Raw genomic sequence first — 15,741 nt, 5'->3', positions numbered from 1 at the left:
CTATTCTGCCTCATTTTAGAAAAACTTCTCACAGACACATCAGGACAAAATGCAGCACTGCAAGTCTCCTTATTCTGTGAACTGCAGATGCACGATGTTGACAAATACTTTAAATTATACATCACCTAAAACCATTTAATACTGCCAACTATGCCAGTAAGCATATTGTTTTCATTCACTCTGCAGTACGCAAAAAGCAAATGTTGGACACCTTTCAGTGTGCCACCAATCACAAAGATGGCAGAAAATACTGACTCCACACAACACAGGACTAGTTTTTAAAGCAACTAAGACTTTCATGAACAGTTTGCACCAAACATTTAACAAATATTCTTCCATTCTCTGGTATTTTCCAGGTTTTTTTGACACTTGCAGGTAGTCCTCTCACATCTATTCACTTGGAAAATATTTGGGAGAAGAATTACTGCTGTTGCATGTACATGAAGACAGTCTTTACTGCCTAAAGTAAAAACTTCTGCACTTTTCCCTAAGGTGAGCTCTCCTCCACTCATCCTCCTCAAACCTCCCTCAGGTTCCCACTCTCCCCCAACTTACAGGCCCATTCCATACTGCCCTACAGATCAACAGCCAAGAAAAAAATACATTCAGTGGCTTCCTTACTGCCGAGCATCACTTGCAGGCAAGCACATCAATGGTATCCTCATACTAGAAGGCAGCACTAATACTTCAGTGGTATTTTCCCAAACAGCTGGCCCTAACAACGCAGGCCAGAAGCAAGCTCAGCATTGCTTCATGGCGGCTCTCTCCAAAGAACCACGGAAATACAGCTGAAAACACTCTATGTTGCCAGCTGTTTAAAAAGACAGCTCATGCTCCTGCATGTTGTAAGCACCCCCCTCCTTCCCAGACAACTTCCACTGTCACAAAGTAACCATGTAGGTCTCTCTGTAACCTTCCCTGAGCAGGCTGTGATACACATCAAGGCCTCTCTGACACCATTATGTGATCTTTGCCTTCACTAATCAATGCATTTTAATAATTGCAGTGAGAACCGAGGCACAGCTGCAGAATTATATAACAGAATATATAACATCAGAGCAGTGGTTTTCCACTGAGGGAAGGTTACCAAAAATGAAGCCAATCATCAGTAGCTTTAATTCACTGCAGAGGTGTCCTTATCTTTATTCAACTTCCCTTTTCTTTTCTTTGTTTTGTTTTTGTTTTAAGATCTGTGAATTAAAACAGATTTTAAGAGTAGATTTTATTAGGGCAATGCACTGGAAAATGAAAGTAAATTCAAAATGTCTAGTCATGACTCAGATAAAAGCTAGCTGAAATCATGTGCCCACTGCAGCATTTCTGAAACAGCCCATTTATTTCCTTTATTTCTAGTATTCATAATCTGCAAAACTCAGCTTAAAACCAGAAGAAATTGCTAGGAGAAGGGGGGAGTCTGTTAGAGTCTCTATACCTAAACTAAGAATAATGGTAGTTACAGAACTAACAGCATTTACATTGTTTCTCCTGATAAAGATCATACTGTGTAATAATGGCATAATTTCCAGAATGCTGGGTACATCCAGCCCTCATACTGTGTTTGCTATCTGTACCTTAAAAGGCTGTATGGTATCAAGGATGAAGAGGGAGAGGATGGAGGACAGGAGAGCCAGCCCTTGAGAGAAGTGCAGACATTTTTACTTCAGACAGTGAACAAGATCTGTCAAATTATTTTACAATCTTTGTAAAGTTATGTTGAACAATCCCATATTTTTATCTGTAAGCTACAACAGAATGATAACACTGGGCAAGTCTCGGCCTCCAGACACAAACACACAACAAATCGAGCAGTTTATAGTATGCACCAAACAAGAATTTCTCACCCAGTTCCCCAGTTTTAAACACACATCAGTCTCTTCTGCGCACAGATCCTGGCCCCCCAATCCTTGCTCACTGTTGTACTGATTCATCTTGTTTCACTATAGGTATAGACAACACACTGAACATGCAGTAACCAGCCCCACAAATCAAGATCAAGGATGTTTGTGTGTAAATTTCTCTGGAAAAATACTGACACAGGCAAAATCCCTTCTTCACTACCCTTCTGGTCACAGGTAAAGCTGAAGGCCAGTTTAATACCTGTGTCAGTGCCTATGTGATAAATCAATTTGATTTGAAAACTGGTATAGAAGACTGAAGGAGTTTACTTCCTCCCAGATTCTCCCTGAGGTTCAAAAGTGAAAGTCTGTTACAAGTTTGCCCCTCTTTCAGCTCCTGGATAAATTTAACCAAGGGCTTGTGCTTCTGGTAACAATGGGAGATGATGGCACTTAGAGCAAGAATCTTCCCTTGTCTAATCTGTTGCACTAAGAAGTTGGAGGTGTCAAGGCACTGAGAGCAGTGGAGTCACCTTTGCTTCCTGACTCTTGCTATGCCCTGACAAGCGGCTGGTACAACAGTGGTTCCATGAATAGATTTTAAAAAAATCAATGGAAACAATATTTATCTCTTCTGACAAGTAACTGGACAGGTCTTTTCTGGGAAGCCCTCCAAGTTGTCCATAATCACAACCTAAGTTGATTTCCAAGCCTTTAAGCATGGCCTTAGGACAGATCTTGGCAGTCTGGTCAATGCCTTAGCTCAGTAATGGATCAACGGTTTTAATGCCAGAACCAGAAAATATAATCTGAGAAACAAATACAGTTTTGTATTATAAAAGGACATGAACAATGACTTCGGTTTGATTTAATGTAAGAAAGTCAAAGAACAGAAGATCATCCATTTACAGGAAAGAACTTAAAGGTAATGTGTTACTTTTCCTCCCCATGTTGAAGTAGAACAAAAGCTCCTGATGTATTGAACACAGCAATCCCTAGCCATAACATCATATTCATTCAAAATACATGGTGAAAATGGCTGGAGTTAAGCCATTAGACTGACAAATAGATGGCACATTTAGAAGACAGTAAGTGAACCCACCAGAGCACCCTACATCATGTCCTTCTGCTTCGTAATTAATTTTTTGTCTTTATTCAGCTGTATTCACATTTTTTCATCTCCCAAAAGATCTCCAAAGACCACTTGCAGGTAAGGGATATTAATATGGAGGAAAAAATAACGAGGTTAGTAGTAGTTGCTATGCAGGTTGCTAGCCTTATATATTCTTTAAGTAGGCACTTAGAAGTTCCTACAGTTTGAGACAGTTCTATTTTTTCCTCTTTTTATTCATCCTTAATACTCAGCAGGCTCATCTTTAAAAATTATATAGATAGTAACTGGCAAAAATCCATCACTCGAAGCTGCCAGGTCTCTTAAACTTCGGTCCAATAAACCAATTAAAATATTTAAGATCAGATTCTGTCCAAGCACTAGAACTCATCTCTTGCATTAGTGTGGCATGATGTCATGATGACACATCATCTTACACTAAGTATATCAGCCTATTTCTGGAGATATTTCAATGACAGAATGTAATTGATGAGATTAGATCAATTGTACAGGTTTCAGAGGAACTGGTTACCTGCTCCAAACAAGGAGATGAAGAATTGGTGGCTGTAAAGAGCCGAGCAAACAAGTCCTTAACAGATCCAACTGATAGGACAAAACAGACTTAGTTAAGAAAGGTAACAAGATGAAGAGTAATGGAAGGGAAAGAAGGAATATGTCCATCTGCTTCACCTATGACAATAAAGAGAGATCATGCACAAAAGAAAAGTTTTTAGGAACTTACAGGCTTCAATTTTTATTTTTTTATTTTTTGTTAGTTTATTTCTAAGTAAGAAAGTAAGCTTCTGGCTTTTGTGATACTCTTTCTGCCATTTGAGTGTGTAATATCACTGGCACAATCCCCTCACCATAGGAAACATTCAATAAGAAAATCCTGCTAAAACAAGGACTGAACTAATCATAAAACCAATCATAAGTTAACATAAAGCCCAAAGTCCATTCTAAAATAATAATGTACAGTTTCCAGTGCTTCTGCTTTCTAGTACAGTCTGGCTATATATTCTACTGGTCCCCTCTCCACCTGCTAACATTTCTACATCTCTGATCTCTGCCTCCATTCCCTGCACTTTGGGTCAAAGAAAATATAGTCACGGTGGCAATTTATTGTGGTCATCTCTCAAATCAAACATTTTTCTCCCTTTCCTCTTCTAATTGTGTTGCATATAAACTGACATTCATAGCATGTATGAGGGCTGCTCTGAAAGTAATGCCTCCTTGTTTATTACGTTGGCCCACAACAACAGAGGCAGATGCTGGTGGTATGGCAGTAGAGGTTCCTGCCAATACTGTGCTACATTCTGTTGCTGTGGCAGCTGTCTGGCAAAAATGCTATCTGACATGGATGTGTCTAAGAAGCAAAAGTGTGTAACTGAATTCCTCTGTGCAGAAAAAATGGCACCCACTGTCATTCATTGACACTTACTGAACATTTACAGAGACTAAACAGTGGATGCGGGCACAGTGAGGTGATAAGTGGCGAGTTTCAGCAGCAGCAACAGTGACACTGGTCCACCTCTGCTGGTGCAGATGGTGCACGGCATGCAGCACTTGTCCACTGCTGGTGAAAATGCATAGCTAATGGTAGTGACTATGTTGAAAAACAGTGTTTTTGCTGAGAATTCTCTCTACCAGGTAGTGTTATTGTGCTTTTTGTATCTAGTGCACTTTCCATGGGAATAAACAGGAAGCATTACTTCCAGAGCAACTCACGTATAAAGAATGAAATTCCATTAATTCCTCATTGTGGAGGAATGGAAAGAAGTTCCTTAAGCAAAGCAAGACCTACATAGAAACCTGTCTCAGAAGAAATGTTTCATTACAACAACTGTATCAGACTCATCTATGGCTCCCCAGGATAATTAGGGTTAGAGTTCAGTTTCTGCTTGACAGATATAGCTTAGAAATGTGGTGTGAGAAGGGTCCAGAGTCTGAAGTCCTCTTTTTAGTACGCTTTCTCACCACTAGAGTTTCTATACAGAGGAACTCAGCATTACACAGCAGCTCCCGTGATTTCATTTTTAAAAATCGGGTCTATGTGCATAATGAAGGCACTGTTCCATCCTCCCTTTTTCCGCCCTCCAATTCTCTGCCTAGCTAAAGCTGTAACAATGTACTTGTACTCAGCAATCTGAGATACTCTTGTAACAACTAAGATTACTCTTCAGACGTTCTGAGGGAAAAGTATTTCAAACCAGACTTCTGGCACACATAAAAACCCAAACCTTCTTTGTTGTTTAAGGCAAAGAGTCAAGGAACCCTGCAATCATGACCACGTCATCTCTGTTCTGCACCACTGATTATACGAACTTCAAGATACGATTGGCATTTTCAATGTACTGCAACACCTGGAAGCCATAAATACCCCAGGATCCTGACACAAGTTCAGCATCAGGCACGGGGATAAGAACAGCACTTTCTTGCAAGTGCATAATATTCAAGCATATATGCTACATATACTGCACGAGAATTATCTTCCCTCACCATTCACACAGACAGTACTGAGGAAAAGAAAGTGGGGCTCCTTTCCTCTAGCACAACATTTAGACCAAACCAATATTACTAATTACATTTACGGTATTTCCTGTGGGCATAAGTCATAAATGCAGTTCCAGTGTGCTGGGAGCAACATAAATATAATCATTCCCAAAGGGATCTTACAGCTGTTATACATGGGTCAGAGATTCAGTGAAATGCAGAACGTGAAATTTTAAAAGCTTTCTAGCCCACATCCTTCCCACTCCTTTTCAAAGTTAGAATTAATGGACACTGAATAACACTGCCCCAAAATTTGCCCACAAGGTATACAAATATTCACTCCATTCAAATAAGAAAAGTCTTTAGCAATAAGCAAACACCCATTTCTATCTCACCCAGGAACTGCACAGAAATTCTCTTCTAATTCAAACCAACTCCACTGTCACTTCATGCTGACAACTGCACGACTAAAGACAAGAAGCACAGAATTGTTTCCTCTACAAATCATTCTAAGCTTGCAAAGCGTATAATCACACTGCAGCGCTTAAGTCCAGCCTCTTCCTTCTACCCAATTCCTTGCCTTCTATTTTGATATGAGACCACTCAAAAGGCCATAAACAAGCTCTTCCTCTTGTCAAATCTCAAGAGACAACAGCCCACAGAAACGCAAATGATTCTGTACCTACCTCTGATTACAGTCTTAGGAAGAAAACATGCACATCAGCTGCCTCTCCCAGCAATGATGTTCTGTTTTAAAATAAATTTAAAAAGAAACAAGACCTTAAACAGTGCTTTGGTCTCTCTTCCCCAAAGTTAGCCTCCATTAGTGTTTGTAAATATTTACTTAGCAGGAGTACCTTCGCTCTCCAGAACCAAGGTAATGATTACATTACACTAACCACGGCATAAGGACAGAACAAGGCCATTACAACAGCACTGCTGGCACCAACCAGGCAATGACATCAGGTCTCATTTCAGCAGGCTCACTTGCACAGTAGTGAGAATGCGTGGGGTGAGAAATGACAAGCATGGGAAAAGAAAAACAAAAAACAACCAAACAACAAAAGACCTGGATTTAGAGGTAAACCACAAAGAACAAGCCAAGTTCACAGAACAAACAACTGTGGCTAAGTTGAGAGAAGCAGACAAGCCAGTGTAGTTCTAATGGGATTTCTCACATTTGTTCATTACTGCTGCTGCCTTTGAAACCAACAACAAAGCATAATGCAGGGCATTACTTCTTTAGTCTTAGCCACAGCTCAATCAGTTCAGTAAAACTTCAGCGGTGTGACAAGGTTTGAGTAGTTTACTGCTAAAGCCTTTAAAAGAGTCAGGACCATTAGGTATATAGTGAAACAAAAACAAACCTCCAAAGGACTGAGTTACACCCTTTCCCCACCCCTCTACCTGGCTAGTGATCACACAGATGAAAGTTACTTTGTGAAACCAACTGCAGCTCAGGCAACTTCTGTGCCAGCACACAGACATGAAAAATGCACCAGCTTGCTGGCAGGGAGCCCCTCAGTGGAGTTGACAAGACCCATGAAGAGAGCTTAGATTAGAACACAGCTGGGCTTAGGAGGTTGCTTTTATTGTGCCCACTGGATAGTCTCTAAAGGCAGATCTTCTGCAGCAGCAGGGTATCAGATACAAAAGCACTCTATTGCAGACTTCCAGCTCACATAGACCTGGATTCAACAGACATGCTGACCTTTGAGTTTCCAATTACCTTTAATACTCTACAGCCAATTAGTAAACAAATAAGAATCACACTCACACTGCCTGTGAATATAACCAAGTGCTCCCAGTTCCCTGCTTTCCCTGTATTTAAACTGCAAATTTAAAAGAACAGCAAAATCTTTTTTCCTTTTTGTAGCTTAGATAAAGATTATTTTAGAGGAGCATTTATTTTCTTCCTATCCATCCACAGTGCAAAACCTTTCACTTTTCATGCGATCCATAGAATTACAGAATATCCAGAATTGGAAGGCCCAGAAGGATCACTGAGTCCAACCCCTGGCTCTACACAGTACCACTTAAATTCCAAACCCTATGTCTGAGAGCAATGTCAAAATGCTGCTTGAACTCCAGCACTCAGGGTTGTGCCCGCTGTCCTGGGCAGCCTGTCCCATGTCTACTGCTCTCTGGTGCAGAACCATTCCCTAACCCCCACCCCCCACGGTCTACATGTCTTTATTTACCAGATGAGAGCAGACTTGAAAAATAAAAAATATAAGTAGAAACTCAATAGAACCATGTAAGACCGGAGGGCAGAATTTAACACCAGTTGAGTTAGGTACCAAGGAATTCAAACTAAATGTAATTACTGAAAAGTAGCCAGTGAAAAAACACAGACTGATGTTATCAAGGAGAGATTTTTCCATCAGTATAATATGACAGGGATTGGCCAAATCTGATTGCATGGCAAGATTTATTTTGAAGACCTTTAAACTTGAGGGCAGGTTTAAAGCAACGCTAATCGATGACACTGCTTTAATTTCCAGAGAAAGCCAAGTTAGGTGGCAAAAACCTTGCCTAACAATTTTCTATTTCCCTCCTCTATGCAAACTCATCTCTTAATGTTGTCCACAAGAAACAAACATATTCGTATTTTTGGAAAGCCCCCAAGAGCAACACATTTCATCTCCAGGCATTAGTATTTACTAATAGCATGAACCTTTGCCTAGCACATAATTAAGTGGTTTTGAAACGATGTCATTAACTGCAGGAGCATCGTATCTTTTCTCATGTTTCAAATTTATCAGCCACAACAATAGAGTGGGAAAGCTCCTGCCGTGTAGGAGAACCTGGCCTTGCAGGCTCCTTATGGAGCTCTTGTTAGTCAGGTGCTGCACTGTATGGAGACCCAGTAAGCAATGACATCTGTAATCCTGACAGTTTTATTTCTCAAATGCCAGCCTCACTGCAAGTTTCATTTTACTTTTTGCTCTGGAGAAAAGACCAAACCTGAATGTAACAGCTGCTCTCTGGAACACCCAGGACACAAATGAGAATGTGTGTGTGGTCCCCTTCACCATTACAAGATAAAACAGCTTTCCAGAAAATGAAGAGTTTTTCTAAGCAGAAAAACCTTAATATTTACACTAATCTGACACAACAGGATCCCATTAGTTTAAAAGACAGGGGCCCAACCAAGCTTAACTATATTCCCATGAAGATCTTATCCTTGGTCTAGGCAAACAGTCCAATGAACACCATACAGCAAAGCTCTTAGATGAATCTGTACTGCTGAACTGTGAAAGCAGTCTTGTTTTCAAAGTTCTAGAAATGATCTCTTAAATTCTTCACCTTTCTCTTGCATGATGGTTTATTTTCAATGTAATTCACCAGAGCAGCTTTCAAAACAGAAGAAAAAACTGTTTTCCCGAGGGAGGAGAAGTATCAGTTAGATCACAGAAAGCAAATGGTTTAGTTTGGTTCATAATTCACATAAGTCCTGTTTCAGATCTTGCACATCCTTACATAGCGACATCCTGCCTGCAGACAATAAAAACAAGCTTTCCTCCAGCTCTCCTACTGTTAAATGGAGTGCATGTGGTCCAGTCCCAGCCTGTCATCAGCATGAGTATGTTTACTGCAATCCATCTTGCTCCAAAATGCCCATGACCTTGACACTTCCAGCAAATCTTACAAAGGGTAATGCAAGTAGCGAAGTGTTAGAAGTGTAATGCTCTTCTATCTTTGCCTCTGTCCTTTTCTCTCTTGCTATCGTCTGTCTGACTCCCAACAGCAGCAACAACAACAAAAAGCAAACCAATTACAATCAAGGCCAGTAGGGAAAAGGATATCCCTAACAACTTTCTTTCCAGTGTTACAGCCTAGCAGCTAAGTCATGCCAAAGAAATGAAATTTAGAAAAAGAGAAAAGAAAAAAAAAAGGAAAAAAACAAGGTAAAGAACAACCAGCCAACCAAATGACAGAGAGAAGGGAAATGACAAAACATGGCATAACTTTCAGAGCAGCTTTCATATTTAGATTAGATATCAGGATGAAATACTTTACCATGAATGTGGTGAGGCACTGGAACAAGGTGCCCAGAGAAGCTGTGGATGCCCCATACCTGGAGGTGTTCAAGACCAGGTCAGATGAGACTTTGAGCAACCTGGTCTACTGGGAAGAGTCCCTGCCTATAACAGGGGGGCTGAAACTAAACAGTCTGTAAGGTTTCTTCCAATACCATGATTCCCATCCTGACACAAGACCAACTGCCTCCTGACAGCAATGCCATAATTAAGATGATAACACTGGTCATTTTCTGAACTACTGGATTAGAGTAGCAGAGCTTTCTGTATTTAAACCCTTCACCCCATTCAGATGATTTAAATAATTCTGCTCATGACTTGTTTATGCTACTTTTCCTCAAAGCATTCAAAATTAATAGCAACACAATAAAACTAACTGCACTGCACTTACATCGGTATTAGCCTTTTCCTTATCCTAATAAACCGTGGTTCCAGCAGACAAAGCAATGCCTCAACTCCCTGTACCAGTCCTGTAGTCATCATCAACTTACAAACAGCAGTTAGAAAACAAATAAATAAACAAAACAAACAAAAAAACAGCAAATAAACCACCGGATTAATGAAAGGCAGTCGACTATTTGATTTCCAGCCAGCCAGCCTGAGAACACTAAGAAGGCAGATTCCCAAAGGAAAGCTCATAATAGCAACCGAATATTATACAAAGGTTTTCTGCCTAAACGGTGACCCCCAAATTACAGTTAAGTTGAGAGAAACCATAGGGAATTTCAAGAAGAAAAGGGTGGTACTTCTCTCATCTTTTTCCTCCTTTAAATGCTGCACATAAAGTCAGAAGCCCCTGCTGACTTTAAGTCCATGTAATTCCTTCTCTACATTTTCCATTTATCATAGTCAATATTTGATCTGGGCAGTGCTGCCCTTCCAGACTTCTGATGCTTACTTTGATCTGACTTATAATATGAAGTGCACTCTACACCATAGAGGAGATTCCTCCAATATTTAAGATGAAGTGGGAAAAAAAACAATGATAAAATATATCCCCATTTAAACCCACAAAGGTGCCCATAATGTTACAAATTGGCAATTCCAAGTTGTGATTCACCCCCACCAAGAAAACAATTAAAAACTAAAAATTAAGACAGTTCATTTTCTAACAATGGAGGGAAAAAAAGGTATAAAACACAAGGCTATGACTGTAAAAGCATAAGTGCAATGGAAAAAAAAAAAAAATGGAGTTTTCCATAGTTCAGTTCTAATGCCCTGCTTAAACCGCTTTCCTTATGTTCTTCCAGGTTCACAGTAACAACTTCCAAGACACCATGGCCACAGCACAGCTGGTTGTACAGAAAAGATGCTTAATAATAAGAGATACTCTATCCAATGCTCCAAATAAAAGCCACAGGCATAGGTTTTCTTCCTGAATGCAATAGCACAATGCTGAATGAATGCTAAGTTTGGGAGCAGAATGAATACAATGTCTTGAACTCAAATTGCAAGAGACTAGCTAGCAGATTAGCTGTATCTATACCTTTTTCATTAGGTGCATCATGTCTTTTTCAGTAGGTGAGAGAAGAAAATTTGCATACATGGAAATAGAGAAAAGAAGGAGAAATAGCTGATGCCTTTGGAGGAGTTAAGGGAAAGAAGAAATAAAAACTTCTTACCTAATAACACTTTACACTTAGCCACTCTTCAGCCCCAATTTCAGCTTAGCCATTGCTCACAAACAGACCTTCAGGAACTTTCCCACACTGAGTATGATAGTTTTCTTCTCTTCCCCCATGCCTTGCTCAAGATCTGCTCCTGACTGGTGCTGCTTTCCAAAACACCTCCTCTAGCTGGTTGCTGGTGGCAAATACTGCAGGTGCACCCAGCTGGCGAGGAATGAACAAATGTTGAACAGACTGCTCCCTCCTCCCTGGGGGCTCCCAGTCACCATCAAGGCTGGCTATATGAACGTTCAAATAATAGTTAAGCCTTGCTTCAGTCAAAAATAGACACCTGACCCTCTACTTCCATATGAGCTTGTTTGGAAGAACACTTAAGTGCACTATTTCAGCTCTGCCTTCCATTCCTTTTCCTCTGTATTTCCTGAGACACAGAGGTAAAACAAGCTTGTATACAAACTCATTTTAAAAGAAAACAAACAATGCAGTTACTTGATCCTTTATTATACAAGGAAAAAAATTACTTTAATGGATCAGTAATTCTTTTCTCCTTATTCTTCATGAGACAATGCTACAAATTGTTCTAGTTAAAGAGTAGTGTAAGAACAATGTCAGGAGTATCGATTCCTTCAGTGCTACAGGTGCAAGGACTTGGCTACATCCTTTCACTTGGTCTTTTGAAGTCAACAATTGGACTGTGGTTGAATTGTCAGGAAGAATGGCATCTGAAAAAGGTACACATGATCAACCAACCCAAGTTCAAGGAACACCGTAAATGCTTTGAGATTAGCTAGTCAGAAAAGACTGCGGATCCTCCAGGACACTGGGTTATCTTAAGGGGAAGTGTGGGCACTTAGAGACTGACTCATGGAAGCGAGACTAAAGCAGCTCTGTACAGCATTGTCTGAGAACCACTGACCCAGAAAGGCACTAAAGCAAAGCTGGGCACAACGCTCCCAGCGCAGACACTCAGCTCTGTGCTCTGCTGCTGGAAGGGAAATACTGCGCAGAGCTCTGCAATTTCACAGTCCACATACACAGCTAAGGGAGCTTTTGTGCTTACAGTGAAACGAAAATTTCTGCTTCCCTTATTACCCTCTCTTCAAGCCTTAAGTTAAAAGCTCTCTGTTGCTTTCCTGCTCTCTCTTCCCTCTTGTTTTACCCTTCCACAGTGATTTGATGTGATTAATAGTGATTCATAGTGATTAAACTCTGTGTGTTTTCATGTAAACATCTGACTTTCCTGGCTTCACTGGAACGTTGCTGAAGGCCCCCCTCCCACTCTGCTCATCCCCAGAGATGGAAGCATACACAACTTTGTGTGAGCAACACCCTGAATAAGGCCGCACTTGTGTTCTTATAAGAGGCATCCAGCCAGCTGGAGGTTTCTTTATGGCTTCACTAAGTGCAAAGCCTTTCAGATTCGCAGACTGAGCCAAAAGCCTGACCTACCATGCCCTTGTGGGACCAGCGATACTCTTGCACTACTTGAGAAAGAAAAGACATGTTCTGTCAGGTTAAAAGCTTGTGACATGGCATTTAACGATTATCACTGTACGATGCTATCATTGTTTTAGGAGATGAAACAGCAGAGCCCAGTATGCAGGACTCATTTTTTTTCTTTAAGAGTTTGGATCAACTATGCTGCGTGTTAAGGCAAGTGGAAAAAAATTATGCAAAAGCGTAAGTACTGCTGGAGTTTTATACAACATCTCAACATCAGCGTGAGAACCTGATCTGATGTTCAGCACAACCAGAAGAAGTATTTCCAGTGAATTCAACAAGCACAAGATCAGGATTTAAACTTATGCTATGCTACTACGCACACATATATTTAGGTATAAACTCACCAGGACATGCAATATTATAACATATATATATATATATATACACACATATATACACTTTTTTGCATGGAACTATCTATGCATTACACATGAATCATAGCCAAGTTGTTTTATTATTATTTTTCCCCATTGTTTCTTTTATTTTTACTATCAAAAAACCATCCTTCCACCTTGGGACCCAATCACTGCCCGTTCTTACCTCTGCAATAACATAGATCTTATCTCTGTAATAACACAGATTTTTTATCTCACTGATCTCCTCCCCTCCACAGTACAAGAAGAGAACTTGTAGAATGAACAACTAACCAAATCCCTTTCAATTTAGGCTTCCTTGTGAATTGCATATCCCCTGCAACTGGATCCTGAGAACATCCACTCTCCTGTGGACTCAGGCAGTTGCAGATTATAGAGATTTTCATGGAAAACACTTTGTTTTTGATTTTTACCCTGCAGCTTAACTACCAATCCAACCTGAGCAGCATGAAAGCAGACAAAACGGAAATCATTGCCCAAATAACAATGTTCAAACCAGTTAGTACTTCTAACCACTATTTTCCCCAGGCAACGGCTCTGCTATCTCACCCTCAACCCTGACTCAAGTCTGACTCATCTGTCAAAAGAAAAGCAGAGCTGTTTAAATGAAATAGTACTTAAGTCCTACGTCCACAAAATAATAGCAAAGATCTCACTAGAAAAGGGTAATTTTTTTTGGCTTGCAGAACAGGGAAGCTGAGGAATAGAACACAGACACAGACACTTACTGGGGCAGAAGCAGAACCCAGAACTGGAGGTAAGAGACACTGAGTGCACAGACACCTAACTGCTGCCTGCTTCTCCAGAGCACTCTTTTCTGCCTGCTCATGATACCCCAGTGTTTTTGGCTCACATGAAACTCAGACCAGACTGAGCTTCCTGAGGTTGCAGGCATAGCCAGTATGAGAACGTGGCATTCTCATAAGCTCTGTCTTCCAGCTGCAATCCTTTGACACCACAGATACGAGTTATACTATATTCAATACACAGCACCTTCAACCGGACCTTCAACCATCAATCATTTGATGCAAAAACAGTTTCTCAGTAAAAATTACTTTTCTTTCCTGTTTCTAGTACCATATCTTCTTATCAATTCCAACACACACGATAAGTTAGATAACTTCTGTACCAAAGGACATCCCATACTGTATCACAAAAGTAAGGAAACCATTCTTCAGCATGAAGCTCAATACTTTCTTACCATGTAGAACAAGAACAGTTCTTTCAACAAAATCAGATCTTATAGCTTATCAAACCAGTCTCTTCTCCATTTTAACAGTGACTGGATGACAATTTCTGTCCTATCTACTGCCCTTCTTGTCTATCTCAGCTGGACTCAAGCTAATAAGTTTCTCATTAATGAAATGACTATGCCAAGGTACTGGCAGATGGCCCTGTGTTCCAAGCACATCTTTCCATTCCCTCCCTCCCAGAAGCCCTAATCTATACACAGTGTAATCGTCACAAAAACATATGCTCCCTGACAGAAAGCTTCCCTTCCATTATCTCTGTACTCCAGGGGATTGACCCCTGAAACCTCAGGGACGTGAGGCAACTCCCTTCCTACTCAAGTATCAGTATCCTCTGTGCTTAAAAACACATTCACCAGGTCCTGGCCAAAGTGCCTGTACAAGGCATAAAACCCATGCTAATCTCCCTCACCATACTACTGTCCATATTATATTCCACTACCAAGCAAAAGGCACGTACCATACATATCTACACTAAAAAAACCCTCAAGTAATGCATACATGATACTTGTTATATTCAGCACTTTGCCACTGATTTATTTACAGGTCCCTGTGGCAGTACATGAGCCTTCCTCTCACAAGAACGACACAACATAATTTATTATGTTCGTTACCCATAAACCTCTTGTGTAACGCTTCCATTTAAATGCTGAGTGAGTCAGTCACTAATTGTGTATCTCATATATCTTAAAATAATCTATTTGTATCATCTGTTGGTTCCCTCTCCCTCATCAGTTTAATCAGATTATTGTGATTGATGAATTCATTAATATGGTCATCATATCCTGAGAGCACAGCAACATCAACAGAAAGTTGCTCTTCCTGAACCACTATCTCCCTTCTGCATAAATGGAGTGCTATGAACAGAGGAGCAGACGAACATTACCAGTCCTGCAGTTGTGAGAAGGACTGCACAAAGGTTAGCTTTTGACATTTGGAATCAATCTGGCAGAAGCTCCTAAGAAAATGCTGAAGGCACGAGACAGACACTAACAGGTAACCATAATGTGAAGGGCTGCTTCAGCTCCCCGTATTGATTCTGAGCCTTCTGAAAAGTCATTCTCCAAAGGAAGAGAATATTTGATTGTCAGTTCTCTTCTGCATTTAATCCCAACAGCACCGAACAGTTTTCTTCTACTGCAGATAGAGGAAGGCATCAACAGAAAATAAAAGAGCTTCTCTTTAACCTTTCTTTTCAACTTCAAGTTGGCAGTCTTTAAAGTAAGACCCTCCCTCACTCCACAACACCTTGAGTTCTGGCTGTTGTACAGAACAACTTGAGCTTGGCAAATCCAAAACTATAAAAAGAGTGAAAAAGTTCAAAAGCATGCTCATAATTCTAGATTGAAACAAGCAAACAAAAATATAGGTCAAATATAAACAACAGTGGACAAGAAAAGAATGTGTTAAATATTATTTAGTCAAGAGGTAAAGATGGTATAATTCTACCTTATGTTGCTGTAGCTTTTTTCAACCAAAAATAAAGACGCCAAAGCACGTTGAT

At 40.3% G+C, this 15,741-nt stretch overlaps 1 protein-coding gene across 8 annotated transcripts in view; it reads right to left on the bottom strand.

Moving 5' to 3' along the window:
- Positions 1-15,741, bottom strand: part of NDST2 (N-deacetylase and N-sulfotransferase 2) — a 122,761-nt gene that overhangs the window by 40,754 nt on the left and 66,266 nt on the right. For 2 of the 8 annotated variants that reach the window (XM_015866637.1, XM_015866639.1), the window contains exon 1: positions 6,126-6,186. The exons of the other annotated variants lie outside the window; for them this stretch is intronic. The gene's annotated coding sequence lies outside the window, so the exon portion shown is untranslated. Of the gene's footprint in view, positions 1-6,125; positions 6,187-15,741 lie in introns of those variants that run through there. 8 annotated transcript variants of the gene reach the window in all.

This window comes from Coturnix japonica, chromosome 6 (genome assembly GCF_001577835.2).
Source record: "Coturnix japonica isolate 7356 chromosome 6, Coturnix japonica 2.1, whole genome shotgun sequence".
Lineage (NCBI taxonomy): Eukaryota > Metazoa > Chordata > Aves > Galliformes > Phasianidae > Coturnix > Coturnix japonica.
Note: the sequence above shows the minus strand (reverse complement) of the source record. Positions and strands in the feature narration are given on the sequence as shown.